Genomic DNA, 4886 nt, shown 5'->3' with positions numbered 1-4886 from the left:
CAGTAGCAAGAGAGACCTATCATTAGCCTGAAAGTGTGGGCATGAGGAAGTCTCAGTATCCTTGCAAGTTCCAGCAAGTGGCTGGAAAAATGAATAGGATATAGTTTTCTTTGAACTCCCCTGTCCTGCCCCATAAGAGGATAAAGAATATGAAACTGCTTGCTCAGAGCATTTGTGTCCTGGAGTATTATTAATAGGTGTTTCATTGGGGGAAGGGGTTGTGTGGTCTAACAAACTTGAGAAACAGAGGAGCAAATAAAGAGATAATGAACGCACTACCAGATTGAAGCCTTTAAAATGCTAACATGTATTGTGAACTCTAAGGAGAGAGAAAGTGTGTGTGTGTGTGTGTGTGTGTGTGTATTTCCAGAACTTATTTTTCTTGGAGACTCTCATGGGACCAGTGTTGCAAAGAATACTCTTTTGAAAACATTGGCTTAGAGGACAGTTACTGTGCAGGCTTCAGAGAAGCCACGTTCCGGGATGAAAAACTTGGCAAAGGCAGGAGTGTTTGTCTAGATGTGGGCAGGACAGGGCTATATGCAGGAAAGGGAGGTAGCTCTTGATTCATGGACCCCAGAAATACTGTCTGTCCTTAAATGGCCCTCTGGCCAGCCAGCAGCAGGACTGAAATTCCCGTGAGTATAAGCAAGATTTGGGCTCGGAGCAAATCTTGAAGAAATTCCGACTGAACTATAAACACAGAGCTGCTTGGTGACAGTATCCAGTCTGCTATTCATTCATTTATTTGTTTAACACCTATTTGCTGTGTACCTACTGTGTACCAGATACTGTTGTACGTACTAGGGATGCATCGATCAAACAAATTCCTGCTCCTGCGGATCTTAAATTCTAGCAGATGAAAATAGACGGTGAAGTAGATATAGATATACATGTACATAGTATATTATGTGGTTAAGTGCTAAAATAAATAAAGCTGGCTCATGGGTACTCAGAATGCCAGGGAGGCGATGTTTGATAAGGCTGCTGGGATGGGCTTCATTGAGAAACACATTTGAATAGACACTCGAAGGAGGTGAGAGATGAGCTTTGAGGAGTGTTCCAGGCATTGAGAACGCCAGCGAGAGGGACCCGTGTTGGGAGCATGCCTGGACTGTTGGAAGCACAACACGGCATTCACTGCAGCTGGACAGGCTGGGCAAGAGGGAATGGAGGTAATGTTGAGGAGGGAACTGTAGGAAGACCAAGTCATGTAAAGCTTTGGATGACTTTGGCTTTCACCATGAGTGCAATAAACTGCCATTGTGGGGTGTGACCAGAGGTGGCGCATGATCTAGCTTACATTTGTAAAGGGGCGCTTTGGTGGCTTTGTTGAAACTCACACGCATGCAGCACTCTCAACAATAGCCAAATTATGGAAAGAGTCTAAATGTCCATCAACTGATGAGTGGATAAAGAAATTGTGGTTTATATACACAACGGAGTACTACGTGGCAATGAGAAAGAATGAAATATGGCCTTTTGTAGCAACATGGATGGAACTGGAGAGTGTTATGCTAACTGAAATAAGTCATATAGAGAAAGACAGATACCATATGTTTTCACTCTTCTGTGGATCCTGAGAAACTTAACAGAAGACCATGGGGGAGGGGAAGGGAAAAAAAGGTAGAGAGAGAGGGAGCCAATCCATAAGAGACTCTTAAAAACTGAAAATAAACTGAGGGTTGATGGGGAGGGGGGGAGGGATGGGAAGGAGGGGAGGGTGGGTGATGGGCATTGAGGAGGGCACCTGTTGGGATGAGCACTGGGTGTTGTATGGAAACCAATTTGACAATAAATTTCATATTAAAAAAAAAGAAACTCACATGCGTGGGCCCAGGGTGAAAGTTGGCAATGGGGAGGGGGCTGCGCAGTTTGCCTGGGTCCCGTGGTGGCTCGAGCAGTGGCTTGGTCTGGGGCTGTAGGTGAGTGAAGGCAGGGAGCAGTAGCTGGTGCTGGATGCCTTCTGAGGGTGTAGCCAAAGGGGCGTCCTAATAGATGGGAGGTGGGGAGTGAGAAAGGGCAAGTTGAATCAAGGATAACTTTTGGTCCAAGCGACTGGAAGGATGAAGTTGTCCTCACCGGGGATGGTGAGTCTTGCATTATGTCTAGAAAAAAAACAGTGTTTAAAAATTGGGAGATTTCACGTGAAGAAAAAAAAATCCACATTTCTAGCCACTCTTGAGAAATGGAAAGATCTGGTAAAATCAAGCCCACCTTCTACTTTGCATCCTTTGGGTAGAGCTGGCTGGCTGTGCCTCTCTTAGCTGGGAAAGCACATTTGAGTTTCCTCAGCTGGATCACACACCTGGCTCCTTAGGGACTTGAGTGGGAGAACCTAAGGGTGGGTAATAAGTAGCGAAAGAATCAGGGCACCCGGGTGGCCCAGGCGGCTGAACATCCGAATTTGGCTCAGGTCATGATCTCGCGGTTTGTGAGTCCAAGCCCCACATTGGGCTCATTGCTGCTGTCAGATCGAGCCTGTTTCAGATCCTCTGTCCCCCTAGCTCTCTGCCCCATCCCTCCCTCAGCTCGTGCTCTCTCAAAAACAAAGCAAAACACCCCCCAAAATAAAAAATAAAAGCAAAATACACACACAGAAGAATCTGCAATCCTTCCAAGTTCCCAGATGATGCTGATGCTGCTGGTCTGGGGACCACACTTTGAGAAGCAGTGAAGGAGCACGTCCTCCCCTTAGCACCACTCCTCACATGACTGCAGACGAGGATCTCAGAGGACCTGGGAATGGACTGTGAGACTGAAACAGGTTGATAGGGTTGGGCACAGGAGGGGCTAATCAGCCAGGAGGTCCTTTGAGGACGCTTCAGGGTTTGTCAGAACTCCTGAAGGCACACTTGGCTTGCTTTCTTGCTCTTGGCAAATGCTGGCTCTTCTGGGTCGAGGTCACCACCCATCGTGGCGGGGAGGCTGAGGCCTGGAGGAGAACCAGGGAGGCCCTAGCAGGAGCCAGTGTCTCCAGAGGATGCAAGGGGCAGATGAATTCCCTGCAGCCCGCCCAAACTGTTGGCACTAGCTCTCTTTCGCTTAGGCTCCCGGCTCATTATGTAGCCCCGGAGCTCATGCTTCTGCAGCAAGAAGCAGAAATAAGATTTCCATCTGCTTCTCCAGCTTGGAGAGACCCCAGGGAGAGCCCCGTGTCGACCACAGCGCCGGCCTCCAGGTTACCCCAAGCACATGAGGCTGGAGAAGGTTCTGGAGTGTCTTCAAGCAGTTCAAGGTAAAGTTTGGGAATCTAGCCTGTGCTGGAGGGGCAGCGATGTGAAAGCAGGATAAGTCACTTTGTCTTTTCTTCCTGACCAGGAAAATATTTCCCTGTACATCTGGTTTGCATTTTTCTTTAGGCTTCTGCCAGAAACAATTGGGAAAACAGAATGCAGCCCAGGATCGAAAGAATCTATCCATTCCTCTGGAATTCTCCATCTGTCCTGCTGGGCCCCATATTAACATTTGAGTAATTCCCTAATGTGAAGTTGCCAGGCTTTAAAAATAGTGCAGGCAGGCTTGCGTTTGCTAGTGGTTTCTCGCCTTCAAATGTTGGCCTCAAGCCCTCTGTCCCCCTTGAACATTCTCCACACCCCTGCCTATCATAATTCCCTTGCCTGTCCTAATTCAACCCATTCATTTATATGTACAGTGTTTGTCACCCCCCTTCTCTGTGCTGGACATTGGTGGGTCTTGGGGTCGGTGGTGGGCAAAATAGCTGTCACCATCATGAAACTCAGTTTGTGAAGAGGCAGGCCAATTAAAATCGGGTTATCAGTGATGGTTTCTATAAAGCAGTGCTTCTCTGCTATCTGTGAGCAAAGACCTATTATTTTTCATTTCCCATCAAACATGGTCCTACTGTGCATGATTTGTGTGTAGTTTGTATTGTGAGTTGGATGATACTTCACCCTGTCTAATGAGATGGGTCCACCCATCCCCTGCTTGGATGCCCTATAATAAAAGTTTCTAAACCCTCAAATGCTGTATGTTGATATGGATGCATAACAACCTGTTGGTGGCCCATCACTGGTCCACACTTGGAATGGTATTCTATCAAGGACCAGTGAGGGGTTAGGAGAGACAAAAACAGATGCCTTATTTAGGCTGGGTGATTACTGAAGGACCCTTGAAGAAGTGAAACTGGAAAGATGAGTAGAGACAATCAACCTGGGTTGGGGGGCGGGGAGTGAAGGGACCAGTGTTTATGAGTAAGGAAGAGCAAGTATCAAAGCCCAGAGGAGGTAAAGAGTTGGCTTGTCAAGGGATAGCATGACTTGTGTGTGTGTGTGTGTGTGTGTGTGTGTGTGTGTGTGTGTACACCAGGTATATTAAGAATGAGGGGCTAAACGAAAATGGAAGGCAGGGGCGCCTGGGTGGCTCAGTCAGTCGAGCAGTGGACTTTGGCTCAGGTCATGATCTCACAGTTCATGGGTTCAAGCCTGGTGTTGGGCTCAGTGCTGATAGCTCAGAACCTGGAGCCTGCTTCGGATTTGGTGTCTCCCTCTCTCTCTCTGCCCCTCCCCGACTCAGGTTCTGTCTCTCTTAATAAAAATCGAAATGGAATGCAGAGTGATGGGAAGGGTGAGGCTGAGTGAGTGATCTGCTCCCATATTCACTCTGAGGAAGTCCCTCTGGTTGTGACTGAGGCATCCTTTGTGGATCTTTGAGGGTTTTGTGGTGGGTGATGGGACTACTGGAAGAGGGGACAGGTGTTGGTTGCTATATAGCGGTTGTGTATGTACTAACTACTGCGCTAGGGCTGCTGTTACTCAAACGGGGGGCTTAAAACAAAAGCCATACATATTCTGTCATAGTTCTGGAGGCTAGGCATCCACCATCAGCATGTCCCTAGGGCTGATCCTTATGAGACTGTGAGGGCC

At 47.8% G+C, this 4886-nt stretch overlaps 1 long non-coding RNA gene across 1 annotated transcript; it reads left to right on the top strand.

Moving 5' to 3' along the window:
* Positions 1–2909: 2909 nt before the first annotated feature.
* Positions 2910–3985, top strand: LOC122486410. Its single transcript, XR_006298148.1, has 2 exons — positions 2910–3238; positions 3363–3985. It is a non-coding gene; the product is annotated as an uncharacterized LOC122486410 (long non-coding RNA).
* Positions 3986–4886: the final 901 nt, after the last annotated feature.

The sequence above is a fragment of the Prionailurus bengalensis genome, chromosome A2, assembly GCF_016509475.1.
Source record: "Prionailurus bengalensis isolate Pbe53 chromosome A2, Fcat_Pben_1.1_paternal_pri, whole genome shotgun sequence".
In the NCBI taxonomy this organism is placed as follows: domain Eukaryota; kingdom Metazoa; phylum Chordata; class Mammalia; order Carnivora; family Felidae; genus Prionailurus; species Prionailurus bengalensis.
The sequence above is the reverse complement of the archived record's forward strand: the minus strand, read 5'-3'. Positions and strand labels throughout refer to the sequence as shown.